The sequence below is a fragment of the Chaetura pelagica genome, unplaced genomic scaffold (assembly GCF_000747805.2).
Source record: "Chaetura pelagica isolate M959 unplaced genomic scaffold, ChaPel_1.0 scaffold17, whole genome shotgun sequence".
In the NCBI taxonomy this organism is placed as follows: domain Eukaryota; kingdom Metazoa; phylum Chordata; class Aves; order Apodiformes; family Apodidae; genus Chaetura; species Chaetura pelagica.
The window spans coordinates 1761317-1784496 of NW_009970726.1; positions in this window are offsets into that span (position 1 = coordinate 1761317).

Genomic DNA, 23180 nt, shown 5'->3' on the forward strand with positions numbered 1-23180 from the left:
ATTAAAGGAGCCTCAATTCCTTCATGAGCCTTGATTCCTTCTATTATGGTGCTGGAGCTGCTTGTGATGCTGTGGCAGGAAGGAGTGCTAGCTGCTATCATCTCTTTCTCTCCAAGAAAGACGATCTCTGCTCCATGTCCCTGTATGTGATAATGCCCATTGACAGGGCTGATGTTCTGCCCCTGGGAAAACCCCATGGTGGCCAGTGTGGAGCTAAGGATCAGGGCTGTGCTCCCTGGGAGGAGTGGGAGAGACATATTGTTATGCAAGGTAGGCTATGGAGTGCACAGACAGGAACAGTCATCATGGTATAACAACCCAAATTGAGCAAAGGGGACCATGAAGTCCAGAGGTTTTTCTTAAATAAAATAACTTCTCAAATAACTTCATCAAAAGATGAAGTTCTGCAGTATAATCAGATTCTGCAGTCAGAGTCCCTGAATACTTAGGAAATGCTTAATGTAGTCCCTGCCTAACTAAACCCCTGAGTGATGACAAAGATGTTGCTTGACCATCTGTAAGGAAAGGTTTCTCCACTGCGTATAATCCTTCCCTCAAGCAGACACATAAACTGCATCACTGCCCATGGAGGGAGGTTCCCAGCAAAGGGCTTCATTCACAGCAGGCTCAATCCCTCTCTCTGGTCAGGCTGTGCACTGGTGACCAGGACTCAGCCTTTGTCAGGCAACCGGCACTTGTTCCAGCCTTTCTAATGAGAAAGGAGAGGCAGAACAAATCTATGAAATAAAAATTATGCCAATTGCACTCTGTAGCTTTTCAGAATAACTTACACTGTAATATCAGCATGTGCATCCTGTGCTCACCTGTTTTAAAGCATCCTTGGCCAGCAGACTCCCTTCAGCTCTAACCTTCTCTCTTTTTCCCCTCCAAGCCCTTTTCTCTCTCTGGGTCCAACTTGAGGACCCATCCTCAGTGTTTGTCAACAGGCTCCACCCTGTATCCCTCTGTGCCTTCAGGGTGTCTTCTTTTTTTCTCTGTTCCAATAGCTCCAAGGTCATTCACTGCTTCTAGGAGAACCTGCCTTTTTTCTTCAATCCCCAGACATCAGACATCTCTGGACCCCTCTGTCTATATTCCTTCATGGTTCTCTCTTTCAATTTGCAAAACCTTCACTCTATCAAGTTTTAAGCAACGATATTTCAAGGGAATGGACAGGAAATTCCCATGCCCATAATTAAATTCCAGACGTCGGGCTGTGCGTGCCTTAGTGCCCACACTGACAAATACTTCTCATAATGAGCCACAGCTAGTACAAATCAAGTGACACAAAACCTGAGATGATTGGAGAGAAAAGAATGTGACTCAGAAACGTAGGACCTTTCTTTCAGCACAGAGAGCTTTTCATTGTCAAAAATATGCTTGAATACAGCATTCAAAACCTGAACAAACTGATTAAGCAGGGACCACGTCAGTAAAGGAGCGGCAGCGCTCTGTGTTATCATGGGAGAGGCCCTGGGTTGGGAATGACAGAGGCTGATGATAGATGGCCGCACCACGGCCACGATGCCACAAGTGGAACAATACTGGCTCCGCTGCCCTTACTTGACAGCTGTACTCAAATCCCTGCAGACAGGAATTACACCAGAAGGCTGTTTGCTCTTCTTCTGTTGAAAAAGTTGCCTGGGGAATACACATGGTCCCTAGCGATGAGGATACACTGCGGGGATCTCTGGTGTTTGGCTTCACTGGATGTTCCTGTCCCCTTCTGTTGTGCTTGAGGACCTCTGTACCACAGAATGGGCACAGAGGCATTTCTTTGCCACTGGAAACCATGCCTACCAGGTGATTTCAAAAGCACCCAATTTGTTGTGCCAGCTAAGGCAATATGTCTCTTAATACCTCTCCATAAGAAAATGAAAGGTCATGATGATCAGCTACAGTGCTGGAGGTGACAGGGTAAAATATTATTCAGACCACTTAAGTTTTCCATTTTATATTCCCCTGAGTAATATTTTGTGTTTCAATTCTTTGTGAGTGGAGACGAGAAGGAGACAGAGGAAGTGCTTGAAGTCCACAGCCATCCTCATCCCATGCAATCTGTATGTCTAATGAATTCCACCCTATGAAGCTGAAAAACAGAAACAATGCCTTGCTCAAAAACATAATAATCATGTTACCAAAAAATAATAGTCATGTTACAAAGGTTTCCGTTTTCAAGTTTTAAGAAGTTTTCTCTTTTCTCTCCCTCCCCTGCCCTTGTTTGAAATAAAAGGAAATTATTTTTTAAAAGGCAAGTCCTGGACCCTCCATCACCTCAGCAGAGGGGTGTTGTGGAACCAGCCACTAGCTTTGCTCCTGTTACAGATTAACACACCTGGGACCAGCTCTCTGTCCCAGTAGTATCATATAAGAGCCTCAACTACATCTTAATAAGAACATATTTTCCACTCTTCTAAGTTCTTTAAGTTGCATCTTGAAAAGTACCTAGCTCCCTACATAGGGATTAATTTGGTTTGTTTTGGACATAACTGGTGTTTAAGGTGGGCATTTATGACCTTCTTACTGGCAAGAGCCAACCTGTGGGAAAGTGATCTGCAACACTAGCCCTACAGCAAGGCAAGATGCTGTAAATCAAACCCCCACTCTGTTGTTGTGTCATCCAAGGAGCCCCATCAAATTATTACCATTATTTCTACCTTAATAAAGTGTAGAGTTCTTGTTCAGGTTTCAGGTTCCATGGTGTCTGATACCTTACACACACACAATTAAACACTGACCTATAGGTGATGGTAAAATGAAAATAATTGGGAGAATTTAAAAGAATTCATAATGAATTATTTTCAGGCATATGCTTGTTTAAAATGGTTTCTCATTGTTGCTATTATAACAGAAAACAAGACATGAAACAAACTAAGAATTTTGCTGTCTTTAAGTAAACAACATAACATAAATCCAGTTTCTGTAATCCCAGACTACAGTGATGGCATGAGCACTGGTTCCTCTCCCAGACCCAAGGTGGGGACACGACACTTCCTTCCTCCAACAAAACAGGATGGAGGATGAATGTCCCAAATACAGTACTGGCTCTGCACAATCTGAGGCTATACACATATGACAACACTTTGTAAAGGTGCTTGTAGAGATTATACAACTTATTACTCTTTCTCCTTCCCAGTGAAACAGAATCACAACTCTTTATTTTCAGAGAAAATAAAGCAGCTCTTTTCCTAACAGCTGCAGCAGATAAAACAAATTAACTGTAGGCTTTTTTTTTAATTCTGATTTCCAGAATGGAAATTATTCCCAAAAGTAAAGACATGCATACCTCTTTTCATACAGTTATATTTATGTGTATATATGTAAGCATCTATTTGGATACCTCGTTTTCCTAAAGAATGTACCAGCAATTTCCTATGATGAACAGCAGCTTTCTCTTAACAAAGAAGCAAAGACTTCTCCCAAAAATCTTATAGGCACTGGAGTTATGTAAGTATTGATATTAAACATAATTTTATACTGTTTACAACCTTGATGAAAAATAAGCAGGAAGATTATTGAAAAAAAACAACTATCACAAGCACCGTTACTGCCTTTTTCAGGCATAAAGAAAAAAAATACAGTCCTCATGTTTTGCCTTTTCCATGTTATTTTAAATGATTAATGGTAAATCTTCATCTACAATTAATACTGATTTAATAGGCAGGTTAACAAAAGTATATTCAGGGCTGTAGCTTGGTTTTAGAATATGAAGAGAATCTAAGGAAAGCAAGAGGAAAATATTCCAATATATGAGGTTGTGGGTCAGACAGGGGTAGCTCCAAGGTCCATGTTGCACTCTCTGGTTGATACAGCTCTCCAATAGTCTCCCAAGAGGTATGGCATCTTTGCACAATGTGACACATCCTCCATCCAGTTTAGGATCTGAGAGGCCATGAATGGAGGGTGAGATACAAGAGAGGTTGTTGAGACTGGTATAAAGAAAGAAGGGTAGCAAGTCAAGGAATCACATTTGGATTATCTGTCCTTATGTCAGGTTTGACTGGCATAGTGCAGAGCAGGAACTTACATAGCAAAAGGACTCCAGAGTCCTAGTCCCCGAAACTAGGAAGGACAGCTCTCTCTGGGCCCTGCTGCCAGGTAGCCCAGGAGCAGCAGAAAGCCATGGCACAGCAGCACAGCCTTTTGGGGCTACAGCAGATGGAGAGGAGCTGGCCTAAATTTTTAAAATGAAATCCAAGGCATATAAAGGACTAGGCTTCAAACATTAAAGCTGTTCAGCTTATATGTTCCTCCTCTGCTGACCTGCACTGTGCCTTCAGCCACAGATCCGCCAAGCTCTCGTTCATGGATTTGAGACCAGGGCTCCACACAGCCTGGAGACCAGGCTCCATTTCAGGCTTATCAGTAAGCAAGCAAGACAAGGGTTCAAAGAAGAGCCATACCATCACCAATACTTACCAGAAACCACTCCTGGCACCACCTGAAGACAATGCTGGCACAGTGTGGAAGCCCAGTTTCCATTAATGTCTTGATTTGGGTTCACTCATTGGAAGAGTAAAGACAAGATGACAATCATCATTGCTTATGAGATGCCCTACATTGCAGTCAGAAGCTTCTAGCAGACAAGCACCACACAAGTACAGTGTTCAGGAGCCAGGGCTTACTTCCAGAGCTGGACAACCCTGCTTCACTCTGCTATGTGCCCTTCACACACCAGAGGAATAGTAAGCAGCTTTTTGGAGAGTATCCCATTGTCCATGCTTGATCTTTGACAACCCTGAACCAGCTGGAGAACATCTGCAGGCACTATAGGTGGCCTTGTTTGGGACTGATCCACAATAAAGTAAAAAAATAATATGCAAGATGCTACTGAATAAAAATGGCCCTGACTAGGATCAAAATACTTTGGGTGATCACTACCAACCAGACTCACCACATGCAACAGATGACACGGCTCCACGTACAAAATTACTCTGAATACAGCAGGAGTGTATTTTCTGATGAGGTGAGGGTGTGATCAACACAGATGATGTGGGAACCTGCAAGGATGGCACTGCAGACTTCAGCCACCAATATATTAATGGTAGAGTTATGTTAAACTGGTTGTCCAGCATTGATCTTCAATAACTTTTTTGGATCATGCCATGATTGAAGCAGTGCATGAGAACATTTGTATCTATTAGAAGATAAAAAAACAGGAAATAAATTTAAGTGCTTCTACAGCCTTGTGCACTAAGCACGTTTATCTTAATGTAGCCAGGTATGAAACTTGCATCAGATGGTGTAAGAGGGAGCACAGAACAGACTGAGTGTGCAGGTTGCTATACGACAACAGCTTCTACTGCCTTCTCAGGAATAAAATACGATCAATATGCTCTACAAGCTCTACCTGAGCTATGCTAGCAGATACAATTTGCAAGTGACAGACCTGCAGGAGACTGCAGCAGATGAGCTTCCTCAGTTTTGATGAAGAACACTACGTTGATACTTGCAGTCTTTTCTGCACTCTGCCTGTGCAAGGGAACAACCTGATTCCTCAGACCTCTCTTCAGACCATGTGTTTCCAGTGCAGGGACTTTGCTGTCCCAAGCTTGTAAAGAGACCCTAACTTCTTAAGAATATGCCTGGGAACCAACGAAGCAAACAAGCAAAAACATTGTACATTGCTGCCTGAAAATAAGCTACAATTAATACTTGCACAGGAAAATTCTTGCATACAGCAAATATTTTGGGACTTTCTGATTGCCTGCACTTGCTGCAGCAGTTGTATCCTCCTGGAATTGCATCACCCTGCTGTTGGAATATTACTGGCAGTGCTAGCCTGCACTGGAGTTGTACTCCCTTTCTCTGAGCCAGTCCTTTAATCTTTCTTCCCTCCCCCCCCCAAAAACCCCCCCCCAATCTGAAGGTTATTTATACAAGTGTGACATGCAGTTACAGTAAAGTTCCTTGCAATGAATGGCATCCAGGGTAGTGGTAAATTCCATTCCAAAATCATTTTGAATTCTAAAGGCTCCATTTAAGGGATAATGATGGGAGCAAAGGGCATTTCTCCAGGATTAATCACTGGCTGGGTGAGATGATAGCCCAAGGCAAAGCCACGGGCCATTAACCCCTGCAGGTCACCTTATCCCTACAGGAAATGCACTGGGTCAAGTTCACTGTTGCTATTATAAACTCTTATTGGAGAAAAAGGTTACACTTCTATGTTTATATATGTCTTCCATTCCCATGTTTGTAATGATAGTGGATAGCTTTTGGCAATGCCTCTATATTGTACCACAGAGAGATGTAAAAGCACATTCTATTGTTATATTTGATGCCAAAGACACAGGTGGATTTTTAATATTTACAGGGAAATATTTAAGATTTTTGGTAAAAGGATGGAAAGCAAAATGACAGAAAAATACCACATTAAAAAGACCAGACCCCAGGAAATTATATTAAAAAGAGGGAACCTTCTCTTTAGCTGATGTAAATCAGCTGCCTCTAAAGCTAAAGGAGCTACATGAATCCACACCAGCTGAAAAACTCAGCCAGAAGTTGAGGTTGAAACACACTGAAGTATAAAGCTTCAGGCTTGTATCACATACCATTGCAGAGAGAACATCCCATAAAGTAGCAGCATGACAAAAATACTGCTAAATGGGATTTATGCGCTTATGAAAATAGGATTTTGTCCCCAAAATCTCTATTATTTAAATAGCTCCCAGTCCCACAAACTTTGGTCAGGTCCAGCAGACTCTAGCCAGGACACTAGGCAAAGGCTTTTCAAGCAACCTGTTGTAAGAGAAGAAGCTACCAGTGCAGTTATGCAGGGTTGAGCAGCAGGAACTTTTTGCTCACAGGGAAGTTTTTCTTCTGCTGACATGAACGGTAGCCCCAGAGTACCAACGTGGTGTGAAAAAGCTTCAGGGTATACAGAAGTGAAGACCTTCCTGAACAAAAAGAAAGGGGGAATAGTAAAGGCCAAATCAGAGCTGGAGCCTGATTTGTGCCTGCCTTGTGACCGTCTCTTGAAACATATAAAAGACTTCCAGCTTCATCCAAGAGCAAACTGTTCTCAGCCCTCTGCTAGAGAAGCACAGTGAGGACAAGTAGTTCCTCAATCTCACTGCTTGTGGTGGCTTCTGGCTTCCCTGGAGCTGCAGCAGGAACCTGTATCCACTTGGAATGCACAGCCTGAAACTCCAGCCTCTCGTTCCAGAGGTAGAGCAGGGATCACTGTGTTTATGACGCCCCTGCAGTTCGCAGCAGTAATCCCTTCTAAAAAATCATTCCCTGATTGAGGACTTGCACAGGAACAGCAGATCTAGGCTACTTCTCCATAGACTGAAGGGCATTCAAATGCTCTTAGCTCCCATCTACAGGACAAATCTGTTTGGAGGCATTTCACACCTTCCTTTTGAAGGTGTGCTGAAGTTCAGTGAAGAAGTGAAGATCCACTGAGCCACAGACAGTGGCCCAGGACACATCCCCATACCTACCTGTGGTGGTGATACCTGAGATCGGGAGCCCTCAAGTCCATCAGCTACTTCTCCAACTTCTGCATTTACTCAGTTACAATCAGATGTACAATGCACAAGCAGCCTCGTAGCAGCCAGTATTTTACACTCTCCCCTAAGTAAAAAGAAATTTCACTGTGGTACAGAACTGTGGAGCTTTCTGCATTAATTTGCCTTCCTCTCAGAGCCCCTCCCAGTGTCCCTCTCCCCTGGGGAAAGGACCATAACCAGCCCAGCTGCTTCTTCCAGGCTGCAGGTTCCAGGCACACCAAGGAAGATCCTTCCTGACCCCAGCCAGGTGCTTCACTTCTAGAGACAGCTCCACTTTCAGATGCAGCCCTACTTCTCATGCTCCCAGTTTAGAAGTAGAGGTGGCTCCTAGCCCATCACATGAGTTTGTTTCTATCCCATTTGGAGGCATCTGCCTCCCCTCAAGTACTGTGTGTGGTGTCCAGACAGCTCAGATACTGTTCTCATTTCCCTGAAGAGTTTTAAAGTTGCACAGGAAAACATATAGCCATCATTACCTAATTTCAGAATACTACACTTTCTAGTTTTAATGTTAATTTAATGACATTTTAAGGCATAATACAAACATTTTAAACACAGGGTAATAAACTGCAAAGTAAGTATAATTACAGTAGCTCTCACCACATTGAAAGCTTCTTATTTTACTGTTTCTTGACTACAGAGATTTCCAAGTGTTGAAAAGAAAAGTTTGGCATTGATATTTAATAAAATACAACAATAAGATACTAATCATCTTATGGGATCATGTAGTTAGGTTTTAGATCATATCATATATGATCGAGTGTACAACTGCTGATGCCACTTGTTCTCTAATTAAAACCCAAACCAACATTAAAATAACATAAGAGGTCTAGCTTAGACCAGAATAAAAAGCCTTTACTTCCATTTGCTTCCTTTACACATTATTGTGAGAGAAGGCCCATTATGTGAGCAAAAAACAATTGTTCCTCACAGCCCCGAGCACTATGAAGATGGAGACTGGTATAAGGCAGACTTCAAAAGGAAAAGCCCGGCGACGTCCAGAGCAGGGCCAGCCAGAAGGAGCAGTGTAAGGCTGCCTGCTACCTGCCTGTGCCACAGCAGGCAGCAGGCATGGAGAGTTTTACAGCACTTGTCCTTCCATGGGAAATACACGGTCATTTCATGGCAGCAACTCATCCAAAACAGGTAGAAATTAAGTAACTAATGTACCACACGTGATCCCTCCTCCTTCCCCCACCTTCTTGCTTGCTTAGGGAGACCAAGGGAAAATCCTTGCAGAACAGAACAGAAAATTACCATAATGACTGAACCTGGGGCACCTTCAGCACATGATACAGAGGAGGGAAAGCTTCTGGCATTCCGAAAATATCCATCATGTTTTCAGTTTTATTTATCAACTATTTTAATTCACAATTATGTCCTCTCCTCTCTTCCAGGACTTCCAAAGCCTTCATTAACGCATTCAGGCCCCATCTTCCACTCACATACATCAGGACAACCCCACGAAGGTCAGTGGAAGTCAGGCCAAGTTAAACCACCCCAAAATCTGGAAATGACAAATGGTTCCTTCTATACCATGAACAAGAGTTCAGACACTAAAACTGCACATAAGCATTTATGTAAAATGCTAGACTAAAAAAAAATAAAAAATCCCCTTAAATGGAATGCTTGCCTGTTGCTTGTTATGTTATTTATAATGTTGTCAGATGATGTCAAACTGTAATAGCTCCAAAATTATTTGATAAATATTTTCAGTCCTTCTTTTAGGTAATCTTGTTCTGAAACAGGTGATGCATTTGTTTTACTCAGATATGTAGTGTTACAGTTCTGACAATCAAGAATATTACAGCACACAACAAAGTAGTTCTGCTGCTCTGCAGCACTGCTTCCAGGTGTTCAGTAGCTTTGCCTTTAGAATGTTCAAGAAAAAAGCCAACAGTGATATAGAATCACATTTACATCACTGTATTGAGGTTTATATTCCTACTCACAAACAATGGGAACTTCATATCTTAAATCAGTAACACACTATAAAATGAGCTAAATATATACTTTACCTAGAGTTACTACATAAAAATATTATAGATCATCCAACAATATGAGAAAATGTCACTGCATTCATTTAAAATAGCTATTTGTGAAATGTGTGTTAGCATAGTTTGCTTGGGGCAATGTATTTCCATGCTTTATGAAATCATTAATTCTCATTAAATTCTAATGATCCTGTCTGAAAAGAGCAGAACTAATTAACTGCTCCATTAAAGTTATTACTTACTCCTGATGAGGCCTGTTAGGCCACTGAAAGTTTTCTGAACTGCAGCTTCCTGCATCAGAAGGAAATTCCCTCCATCAGCAGCTTATCCCGTAACAGTAAAATTACCAGATCCTAACAACAACCATGTAGCCTTTGAGACTTCAGCCTTATACCCTGAAACAAATATTTCCCTCCTTTTACAAAGAAAAAAAAAAAAAAAAACACTTATGCTGGTGGGAAGGATCTGTGTAACCTGCATCAGGTGATGTCCAACTGGGGCCAGCACTGGTGGAGAAGCAGCCCCACTGCCCTTCCCCGCCCAGGGCAGAGCGTGCCCGGTCCCCCCGGGTTAGTAGGGGGGGTTTGTAGGGTCCCATCAAAGCTTTGGGTGGGTGGCTGTGCCGTTGCTGGCAGCTGGCAGGGTACCAGGAACCCATACCAGGGTTGAGCAGGAGTTTTGGCAGCCCCTGTGGGACCTGACAGACCAGGATTCAGGTTCCTATTTACACCTACATGGAAATGACTTAGTTAAATCTCTTTGAGGATTTGGACTGCACAGACTCTGTACATCTGCTGTCACTTGAAACACTGAAATAACTTGGCTACCTCACGGGAAGGCACTGGAAACAGATGACGATTGTGAGGTACCGACGTGCTGCGTTCACTGGGGTTCATCCTGGTGCCTCGGGACAGAGGGCAGAGCCCTGAGCAGCAGCAGGGCCTGCAGAGCAGCATCTTCCCCCCCAGCGTTTGCACACTGGGCCCAAGGGTTCAGAAGAAACTGATAGCATTAACAGGTAACATGGTCATCTTGGTAATAAAAAATGGCTACTGCAAGAAGTGAGCTCCCTGACGTGCACTAAGGACAGATAAAAGAGCTTTGGCCACTAAAGCTCAGGGGGTGTCAAGATCACCAAGACTCATTGAGACACCAACTTATCCCAGTGAAAATGAATGATGAGAAGCCTTGATCAGAGCAGCTGCAAAAAGCTTGTTGACTGAAACAGCAAGCAAAATGCAACAGTTGTGTTCACAACAGAGTAGTGCTAAACAAATGATCTACAAACATTCATCTTTGAGCAAGATTTTCAATCTACACACATAGAAACCTCCCATGATATGCCTGCATGCTCACCTGACCACAGAAGGAGAACAGTCTACCATTGCTACTACAACTTTGACCAAGAGCTACTCAAGACAAGTATCAAATGTTTTAATCTATCAGATAATAATTAAAATATAGATATATTAAATACATTTTAAAATGTGTTAGTTTTGTGAGCTGAAATCACAGTTAATACATTATTTACATACACTGAGTAATTTTTTATTATTATTATTTGCTCTGCTTCATTATGAAAACATTTTTCAAAACCTAACTATTGGGGTTTTTTTTGCAGGGTTTGCTTTTTTCTATATAAGGACTGATTGTTTGAAAGAAATTAATTACTTCTTAATAATCCTCCCCAGATAGTAAACAATTTTTTTAAAATACTCAACTCTATTACTCTGCAAGAAACACCTCAGTTTGCATTGATTCTGCCACAAAAACATTTTCATATTGGCCATTGATACATTGGAAAGGATCAGAAGCCAGATTTGCAGCCTAAATTGAACAATATACACCACATTTCTGCTCATTAAATGCCAATCTCTGCTATTTAAGCATTGAGGATTGGCTAAAGTTTCAAATGCCTCTCTATAATAAACTAATACAGTCTGAAATACCGATTGCTCTGGAAATACCACCACTTTTTATTTTCCTATGTCATCCCTTTCAGTCGCAGCTAAATACTAGAGATCAGTTATTAAAACGAACCCCTCCTTCCAGCCCCTTGCAAGACGTCTGCTGTCACACTGGGTAACACAGGCTTTCCTCAAACACCGTGCCCGTCTCCACTTCATTCCAGTATCCACACACAGAGGGCACCCCCAGGAGGGCACCTAACCCACGGGAATGAGACAGCCCCCCTGGGGCAAAGCTGAAATCCAATTTGTCCCATGTCGAGCAGGAGGGATGGTCCACACTGAGGCCAGCAATGCTCTTTTGGGCCCTGAGGCGACTGTGCAAGGAAGTGTCTCTTAGTGAGGAAATGCCAAATGATTTGAGTTTTCTCAGCAGCAGAAGCAGAAATAGGAGCTAAAACAGACTCATGTCCATTGAGCTGGACTCCTCTGTGCAGGCAAGCACCAGGCACAGTGCTGGGCTCAGCTAGTTCCTGCTAGGGGCATCGTCATGCCTGGGGGGACCTGGCTCCTCACCCACCCCAGCACAGCATTTCCACCACCCACACACTCCCCCGAGAGCTGTGCCACTTGCCCAGAGCTTCCAAAATAAGTTGTTCCCAACCCATAACGTTAGAAGTTTTTGAAAACATTTGCAACCAATTTTATACTTAATTAAACCCAGATTTGCTCTATTCAGTCATTTGTTCTTTGACTTCAAATCTTTTTTGGTTTAAAGTTTAGGGTTTTTTCTAAGTCATGCGTAAGCTTGAACTGTAAATAGGTTAATTGCAGCTCTGATCTTCTTCCAGCATCTGCCAGTAAAGACAAACAATTTTTGAACGCTGAGGCCTAATGTGGATCACAACATTTCAAGGTGGAACCAGTCCCATGGTGCTGCCAGCAGAGAACTCCATGCCAAATCATACAACTACTAAGTAGAATGGCATCAATTCCTCAAAATTTTCCATAGCAAAAGTTTCAGGAAGAGTTCCAAATATCCCATCAGCAAATCTCACAGAGTAGGTGATATATTTACAGTCACCAGATATTTCAAATAGCCCCTCTCTCACATATGGTTTCACTCTTCAAATCCAAAAGTTACACAAACTAGATCTGCTCTGAAGTTTGAAACTATCCTCTCTCCACTGTTCAGAACAAATGTAGAAAAATTGTACAACACAAAATCATCACTCATTTTTTCCTCAACAAGACAAGAAATCATTATTCATGCTATTATTTAAAAATCAATATTTCTACCAAAAAAGAAAAATAAGTTGTCATAAGAAAAACTGGCTATCTTGAGTTTCAAGACAGGCTTCTCCTAACTTTGAACAACCATCTTCCCAACAATATCCGTTTCTCCAGCTCCCAAGCAGAATCTTTTACGGCTCTTACTTTGGGTAAAATTAAAGCTAAAGTTCAAATTAAGCTCCTGCTCACCAGGGACCAATTATTGATTTTCTTCCTTCCTTTACTCTATTAATAGAACAGAAAGGACTTCAAAAACATTAATTTTTTTTTTAATTGACCTGTTAAAAGCAGCTACAGTGAATTGTAAATACCAATACCAAGAAGATAGCCCCATCTTGCCTCCATTTCTGGTGACTACTATAATTTTTTTTTGAGAAATTAGTGGTCTGCATTAATTGAATAAGGCCACAGAAACAGCACTGCACCTTGAAGAACAGCTGGGATCACAGATGTCCTTGGCAGCTGCAGGCACCTACACTTCATGCTAGCTGTGGACGAATGAATTCATACCACAAAACCAGAGGAAATCAACTGCATAATGTGCTGGTATGTCCCAGAGACAGGCAGCAAGTGCTACAGGAGCTACGGACTGTCCTTTGCAGAAAATAATGGCTGTATAACCTAAAATGAGAGTTTAAAACCCCCCTATACCAATCTACAAGATGTGAATTTATGCCCAGCAAAATAAAAAGCCATCATGTGAAGCCCAACTTAATTGTCTGCCTGATCTGGAAAGTGAGCAGCAATTCATTTATTACTGCAACAAATACTAGCAAAACCCACTTATGCATTAGAATTATCTCAGTGCCTTAAAGTGAGATTCAGAAAAGCTTTTCTAGGTAGCATGCAGTAAAGTGAATGGTTGGAAATGCCATGTCTGACATACAGAAAACATGCAGTACAGTCCTGTCTTTGACAGCCACCAGGATGAGATGTCCCAGACCACATCCAAGCACTCAAGCTCTAGGCTCACTTGTCAGTCATTACGAACAGCAGAGTAAATGCCTACTCTCCAAAAACACTGTTGCGTTCTGGCCTTTTTCTTTCTTCAGTTGCACATCCAAACAGTCACTTAGTTTTTCAACAGTTGTTGTGTTCTGCAAAACCACTCTGTCCCCTTTAGGCAAACCTGCACCACCGACTAATAGACCAGCAGCATTAGCTTGATACAATCACATATGCTGGAGTCACCATCCCTGGAAGTATTTAAAAGCAATATAGATATAGTGCTTAGCATCATGATTTAAGCACTGACTGGGTAAATCAGGTAGGGGGGATTTAGGTTGTGGTTACCTGATGATCTTCAAGGTCCCTTCCAACCAGGATGATTCTAGAATTCTAAGTCTAACTGAATATACAGCAGCATATATTCAAAATCCACAGCATTCAAAAATCTCACCCCAACCTTGATATTAATCAAGATCCACGACCCTGTGCCGTGTAGGCATAACTCTCCAGCTTAAATAAGTTTGAGTCCCATACAAAGATGAGGCTCCTTCTTCCACTCATTTGAGGAAGTGCCCAAGGAGAGACATAAGAAAGTCATGAGAAAGAAAGTTTAACCTGATTTAAAAAAAAAAAATAATTGTTGGTCTTGTATCCAGAATAAATATATGATACTATACTCATAAATACTCACTTTTTGAACCTGTTTCAAAGTTCACCAGGACTCACACTAGTTTCTTCTTGAGTTTAGGCACCGTGTTTAAAGGCTTGTGAAATAGTTACCCAAGGAATTTACTCAAATCCCATTGTATTAAACTGTAAAATTAGATTTGACTAGTCATTGGAATTTGGCTGCAACTCTTTTAACCTAGCATTAAACATTAAAAGAAAAGTCAGTGGGCATGTAACATACAGTATGTCTCTCCTTCCTACACGAACAACCTGCAACACACCTGCCAGCTCAGTGCCTACAACCTCCAGGCGAAGTGCCGCTGCCCCAGGTGCCCTCCAGGTGTGCTCCTGGCACAGGCACTTGTTCAATTCCCATCTGCAGTAAGACTCATGGCCTCACTTATGGCCACTTTCTGACATTTTGACATCATAGTTTAAAGGCTGGTTCTTCAAAACTGGAACAAAGAAACAGTACAGTTTTACTTTTTAGGAAGAACATTGACTGAACACCCTGCAACCAGTCCACTCCTCATCTGTGGAATCCAATGGTTTACATTCTGGGGAAGGCAAAGGATTTGTGGCCTGTTACCATACAAATCAAGGAGAAGAAGAAAGCATATAGAGCTTGTCAGTGATTGCAATTAAAGGTAAATTAAAGCAGTGGTACAAATCAAGAATCACCAAAGAATGGGGTATCACGTAAATGGAGAGCTAAAATGTGGCCTTTTTTTTTTTTAAGAGAAAAAAAAAAAAAAGTATTCATATTGCATTCAGTTCTCAAGCTGCTGATCAAAAGCCTCTACACAAAGATTATATATTACTGATGCCAAGAGAGTAGGAAAAGCTAATCTTAAAAAATAAATAGCACACAGGCAGACAGGCAAGCTTCCTTATGCATCTACCCACCTACACAACAGAATGGGTCCTCAAGATCAATCACCTCTTCACTTCAGCTTTCACATAGAGAAGTACCTTGTGCTCCTGCCACAGTTCACACAAGCTCCAAGATGCAGCTGTGAAAGTTTTAGGAAGTGGACAGCATCCATGGGCACCAAACAAAGGCACAGGAGGACACCACTGCCTCCTTCCAAGCACGAACCTACCAAACTCTCTCCTTGCTTCATAGAAGCCTGAAGGAAGGCAGGTGGCTCCATTTTAACCAGGAAATCCTTGTCATGGTCAGAACTGCTGCTGCTCAGTGAGGGCAGCTGAACCAAGAGCTGTTCCATGCCTCAGCCTTGAGTTTGCTCTAGTGGGCATGTTGCTGCTGGGCACCAGCTGCACTGCATTCACCATAAAATATAGCAGCAACAGCTATTTCCAGTCAAAACTGGGATGAGGTGCCCCTCATTAAATAACCCTAAAATATCAGAGTTCCTCATGTTTTTTTTACCAGATTCCAGCCACAAAGGTATCACCAGAAATTAAAAAGAGGTAAGTTCAGATGGTACTGCCAGCCTCGGGGAATTCAAACCAGCTTCCCAGAACGTCCCAATCATTGCCCTATATACTGATCTAGCGGGGATTTTTCTTGCATGAAACCTTTCTTGAAGCACCTAAAGAGCTTTCAGGAGTGCCAAAATCAGCATAGGTGTGCTCAGGAGCTGCAGTTCATCCATAAGCCATGAACTCAAGCCCATGGATCTGGACCTGAGGCTTCATGTCTTCAATAACAATTCCATTTTTAATTAGCATCAGCTGGAATTCATTGGTGTAGTCCAATAGAGATAGTGGCTCCAAAACATAAAGGATGAAAAAAATTATTTTAATTGTTTTAATTCCTGTTTTATGCATAAGAATTCTAGTACTGTACAAATAGTCTCTGAGTCTTCTCTTATGATATTTTTTATTCTATTTTTAATCAATGAAATAAATTAGTGCATTTTTAACGATCACTAACCATGTTAATGGGGCCTGCAGCATAAAGTGCTATTTCCTGTTAATTTAGACTATTTTTTTAAATTTCAAAGCTATATTTAAAAGCACAAGAAATCCAAACTGTGGACAGCATGCAAAACCATGTTCATTTGTCAATACATTATTTCTAATGAAAATGGGTAACACAATTCTATAATTGTATTTTGAGGTTATCTTTTATCCTTGCCTGTAAGACCAAAACTGTCTGCAAAAAGTGTATCACTAGTTTATGTTGACATCAGTAATTAAAACATTTTCATAGCAATGTTGGTGTTTCTCATAATGCTTTCAGACACACTGATACCAAAATAAAGAATAACATCTAGCAAAAATTACTTACTCTATTGCTCTTCAGTGCATTTAATGACCACATTTCTTCACACTGTCATGCAGCCAGACATACAGGAGCTATGAAATGCACTTACAATTTATTGCCTATAATTAATTACCCTCACAATCGTTTACAAGGAAAAAATTGTACCAATAAAATGGAGACCTTTTAAAAAGAACCGCTCATTACCTCAAAATGAGAGGCTTCCTTAGCAGTTTCACCACTGCACTTGGGCTAAAAAGTTTCCTGTTCCAGTGGGAAATTCTCTGCCTGGGCCGGTCCCAGCTTTCCTGAGGGCCCCGACTTCGGACTTGCTGTGAGAGCTGTGCTCTCCAGCAGTGACGTGAGCAACACCCAGGACTGGGGTCTTGTTATTTATTATTTGATCCATTGGGAATGAACAGGTTACGTTAAAAATTCAGCATCCTTTAAACAAAATTAATTTCCAACTTCAGTGGAGAAGAGGTTGAAAATGGTTTTTGTCAAATCTCAGGGATGCAAAAGGTAAATAAAGCCAAAGTTTTTTTTAAAGCAGAGATTTTTCTAGGTTGGTATGTTAGGTTTGTGCCCCAATTCCTATTTTTAATGCTAAACATTGATTATCTTAATAGTGGGATTTTACATAAAATGTTAAATGCTGCATAAAGGCAGCCACCCTCAGAACAAGGAGAACCATTTCAGGCTAGTAGAGCTGAGCTCCTCCTGCATCCCTACTGGTAACAGCTACAAAATCCATTTCTTACATAAATCGTTGTGAAACTGGGAGGGGATTAAGGATAGTGAGGGAAAGCAAGATGGTAGGTACTAGCAACCCTCTTATTCAAGAGAGTGAATTGGTACAACTGGAATCTCCCAAAGCAGAAAATGTATTTACCAAAGGACTTTTGCTTGCCTTTTATTTATTTTTATTTTAATCTAAAGTTATAATGTCTTTTAAAACGTGATTCGTAGCTTCCCCAGTGCAAAATCAGGGCAATGTCAAGCTTCCCACTGTTGTCTTCTTGAGTCTGTAAACAGACAGAATTAAACAATGGCATCGCTAAGTGCGACCTTTCTCCATTCATTTTAATGGACTGTTAATTATGACCACTTAAATGCCCACAGTGTTAACCATTTCACCGCTGACTGCATTTCACCCAAAAGGGCAGTTTATAGTTGATTCATCCACAGGCAGGTAGATGTAAAACTCACAATCGATGCACAGTTAAGTGGACTAAACGACTAGTAAAGCTGTGAATATAGATGATGCAGCCAGATGAAAAATCTAATAATCATCTCCTGAAGCTGATTCTTTTCAAGGATTCGAGCAAAATTATGCTTCCAGTGTCAACAATGCAGTGCTATTGTTTGAGGGCTATAGAGATTCAAATAGGATGGTGTTGGGTTTGTAGTGCATTTTCATGTAGCAGAAAAGCTGATAAAGTGTAGTTAGCTGACTGACATTGCACATCCCAATTGATGTGAAAATATGTAATGTCAGGATATAATAAAGCTACTTGACATTTTTAAGTTCAGAAATTTCTACAAAGCTGTATATCAAATGAAACAATTATATTTAAAAAGCGAGGTAAATCTGGGGGAAAAATTGTCATAGATTTTATTTATTGCTGTCTATAAGCTGATGCTATTAATGGAATTAACAAATATTACAGATTGAATCAGTTTTTGGACATAATTAGACACATTTGGAGGAGGGGACAAAAATCACAGTGGTTTTTAAGAATTTAACAGAACAATATTTGGAGAACAGTCCTAACAGAAATTACATTTTTAATATTGTATGCACTGCATAAATAACTTCCACAAGTATTTGAACCAAAATAATTTTGTACTACTAAGCCCTTCAAACTTCTAAGGCTAGTTTCTTCTCTCTTGAGCAAACGGATCTGTTATAATAATGACAGCCTTAGATTTCATGAAGTCCTCCTGGTGCCCCAAATCCCCACTGGCATCCCTGGCAGGAAAGCTTTAGAGCCAAAACGGATGGTGACCATTCCTTCTGTACACACCACAGGTTTTTCAGTGGTTCCTTCCATCAGATCCCATGGTTGCTTGCACAGATGCCAAATTGTGCACAAGCAGATACATTATCAACCCAACATGTGCCTCCAATTCCATGTTTAACACCTGCATTGCAGCAACTAGCTGGGAGAATACAGTAGGCTGGCTAACACTGGGAAAAGCAAGAGTTCACAACATTCACAACATGCAAACTCCTCTTATGCGCTTTCTGAGTCTGTGCTGGTGGTTACAACCACTGCCACTGGCTACCCTTGTGATGAGGATTCTGATTTTTGCAGCATTACTCTTGTTTCCAGAATACATGAAAAAGCCAACATGCCACTCTCCAGCAAGTTAGAAAGTGGATCTGCCAAGTAAAGCAGCTCTGAACACAGGAAGCATTTTCCAAAACCCTGAAAACCCAACAACTATTTGTGCTCAAGCGTGCAGTCCATTTTCCCTGTTGAAGCACTTTAAAGTATCAGTATTTTTTTTAATAATAAGTAGTTTTAGATGAGCAGTCAAGCCCATGTGGTCAGCATGTAACGCTGGCAAGAACAACAGGACGTGGGCCAGTGCATTGGGTCTACCACCACTCTCGAGACCCCCCTGATAGTTACCATAGAGATAGTAGGAGCCACAAAGAGCTTCGATCACATTACTGGCTGGGAGGGGGTCAATTTGTATGCGGGAGCCCTGCTGGGATTGAAAGAATGCAGAGGAGGACAGGAAAGATAATAGAGAGAAAAATAAGTGAAGGGAGAATACAAGAAACGAGAAAAATGAAAGAAAGGAAGGAGGGGGAGGCAGGTTTCGGAGGGGGGAGGACCAAAGATAGTAAAGGATCTCAGAAGCAAAAAAGGCAGCAGAGAGACCAAGGGGAAATGAAGAGAGAAGGAGAGAGAAAACCAGTGAGAAAATTCATCTTACACAGACAGCACTCATGTTGCTGCCTGACAAGAACAGCTGCTCCAGAGGAGCTAAGCCAGCAGCACGACCAGCTGTGGGGCAGCAGGGATGGATGGACAGGTGGGTGGGTGGGTGGATGGATGGATGGATGGATGGATGGATGGATGGAAGGATGGGTGGATGGATGGATGGATGGATGGATGGATGGATGGATGGGTAGATGGATGGATGGATGGGTGGATAGAGGGAAGGAGGGATGGATGGATGGATGGAAGGATGGGTGGATGGGTGGAGAGAGAAAGGGAGGGTCAGGTGTCTGCAGCACCTGACCCATGCCACAAAACCTGCTTCAGATACACAGAGGAGTAAGGTGATACCATTTGGTATTGGTGTGATACCACACCAATGATACCACACAAAGGAGAGGGAGGGGTTGCTTTCATATGCCCATGGTCGAACAACCTGAACATGATGCTGACCAAGCATTTTGTTTGCTACAAAGGCAAACAGATTTCTTTCTTCTTTCAACTCCTCAACCCAGGACACTGAAGGCTCAGGGATGGACAGGTTTTGCCTCTGAGAGCTGTGACTGCCTCAGGCTGGAGCTTTGGCAGATGCTTTGGCTCTCCAGGAGAGCCAAGGCAGCCTCTGCAGCCCCAGCTGCTCTGTGCTCACCTGTATTTACCCAACTGTATTGCTGTATATGCTTTCAAAGACACTGGCAGACCTTTCTAAACTAAGATAACACCTAAGTCTGTGCTCCAAAAACGCTGAGGAGAATGCTTTGAATGACTATCTAAACTAGCAGACTATCCAAAATACCAAACCCTGGAAATAATCCCTTATGGATTTCTAAGCAACTACTGTATCATGGCAATAATCTATCAGTCCTGCAGGTTCATCACAGCACAGCCAAAATCTTTCAAGATGAATGCCAGCAAAGTCAGGTAACAGCATTCAGTACAAAACTGCTAACATTTAAAGAAAAAAAGTCTTATTTGGTGGCATGTTCTTTGGCCCTGTATCTCCCAAAAGGTAAGGGTAACAAAGAATGTCCTGCTTTGGTGGTCTCATCAATACTATAGCATGACTTGGTGCTGCAGCAGCTCACCTAACAGGTCTGCCCAGGACACACACAACTCACAGCCTCACACTGGTACTCAGTTTCAATGCTGGGAACTCAGTATACCTGCAGATCTCCTCCTGGTGCTATGAGGAATGCTCTGAAGGCCAGCAGAGCAGCAGGATGCTGTTGTGCTCTGTAGCCTCATGGCTGAGTGGAAAAACCATTTTTCCTGGGGAGAATGACTACACCTTTTCTTCCTAACAGGAGCACCACAGTACTCCTCACCTCCAGGGCCAGCCCATTCAGCCCCATGAGACTAAGAAAACACCCCCTAAATTTTCTTACAGAAAAAGAGTTTAAATTTTGTTCAATGAAAATCAGCACAGATCTCAGAGTGCAACACACTCTGCAATTGCCAATAGCACCCGCTGGCCTGGCTGCAGTATCATGTGCTTAGTATATTACATAGAGCAGACTAGAACTGTTTATGAAGGATTTTTTCCTAAAAATTAATGAATTAATTAATATGTGTGCCATTAATATTGTATCATTCCACTTTTCAAGCCAACTGTGAAACTGGCCATAAATTAGATTTCTCCCTTGCGTTTTACCACCAAAGTCGAGTTGCCCCTGACATCAAGAGCATTGCCTTTGAGTTAAAAGCACACAGATGTCTGAGTAAACAGTAAAATTACTGAAGTATGTAAAAGCCCCTAGAAATGCTGTAAAGCAGCTTTTCCATATATAGCAATGTCACCATTTAAAGTCAAATACATTGTGATTTTATCTTATAAAGCCCTCCAAAGCAACACAAACTAAATTGAAAACACTTTCAGTTCAGATAAATACATTCTTTGCATAAAGCTGTAAACTATAGCATGAAAATGGCATGTATAAAATTGTAAAGTGCCTTTGTAGGAAAACCCAAAGAATTTCACATGCAAGCTCCCAAGCTCTCCAATGCATTGCAACTACTCTTTTTTTTTTTTTTTCATGCAATTTATAATACAGAATATATTTTTTAAAATATTTTTAAGTGCCAAATGTTTCAGAGCCTGCTTCCAGCCCTTTCCCTTCCCTTATCACCACCACATGTGTAGGAAGGGGATCCTCCAGTCAGTCAGTCCAGTAGTTTCCATCCAAGTGCTGCCCAGCCCCAACAGCCTCATCCCAGGCTGCTGAAGTCATTAGAATTTTTATGAACATCTACTAGCCAGATGAGTCCTCATTTCCAAATCCCTTACAATTTTTCCACTGCAAGAAAACTTTCCAAAAGCTGGATAATAGGCCCCAAATGGTTATTTCAGCACTAATATGAACTGGAAACTAAAAAAACGGTCAGCAGGTAATTTGTACAAGTCTCCTAAATCTTGAAAATGAGGCTATTCATTTTCTAATAATAAATCTTTACTGCAGCTAATCTTATCTTCTTTCCACAATAAACTCCTAATTATTACCTTTCCAGCCAGCATATCTGTGATTTTTAAAGTGTGTGACAGCTGTAAAAGCAAGTGCTGGATCTTAGAACTGAAAAAAGGAAATACTTAGGTTAGGCACACAGAAGATCCTTGTTTTTTAAGCTCTGAACAACACGATATAATGGAAAAAGTTACAAGCTGGAAGCAAACCTTTCACAGTGGAGAAGTCAAGGAGCATTGCCTTTGAGTTAAAAGCACACAGATGTCTGAGTAAACAGTAAAATTACTGAAGTATGTAAAAGCCCCTAGAAATGCTGTAAAGCAGCTTTTCCATATATAGCAATGTCACCATTTAAAGTCAAATACATTGTGATTTTATCTTATAAAGCCCTCCAAAGCAACACAAACTAAATTGAAAACACTTTCAGTTCAGATAAATACATTCTTTGCATAAAGCTGTAAACTATAGCATGAAAATGGCATGTATAAAATTGTAAAGTGCCTTTGTAGGAAAACCCAAAGAATTTCACATGCAAGCTCCCAAGCTCTCCAATGCATTGCAACTACTCTTTTTTTTTTTTTTTCATGCAATTTATAATACAGAATATATTTTTTAAAATATTTTTAAGTGCCAAATGTTTCAGAGCCTGCTTCCAGCCCTTTCCCTTCCCTTATCACCACCACATGTGTAGGAAGGGGATCCTCCAGTCAGTCAGTCCAGTAGTTTCCATCCAAGTGCTGCCCAGCCCCAACAGCCTCATCCCAGGCTGCTGAAGTCATTAGAATTTTTATGAACATCTACTAGCCAGATGAGTCCTCATTTCCAAATCCCTTACAATTTTTCCACTGCAAGAAAACTTTCCAAAAGCTGGATAATAGGCCCCAAATGGTTATTTCAGCACTAATATGAACTGGAAACTAAAAAAACGGTCAGCAGGTAATTTGTACAAGTCTCCTAAATCTTGAAAATGAGGCTATTCATTTTCTAATAATAAATCTTTACTGCAGCTAATCTTATCTTCTTTCCACAATAAACTCCTAATTATTACCTTTCCAGCCAGCATATCTGTGATTTTTAAAGTGTGTGACAGCTGTAAAAGCAAGTGCTGGATCTTAGAACTGAAAAAAGGAAATACTTAGGTTAGGCACACAGAAGATCCTTGTTTTTTAAGCTCTGAACAACACGATATAATGGAAAAAGTTACAAGCT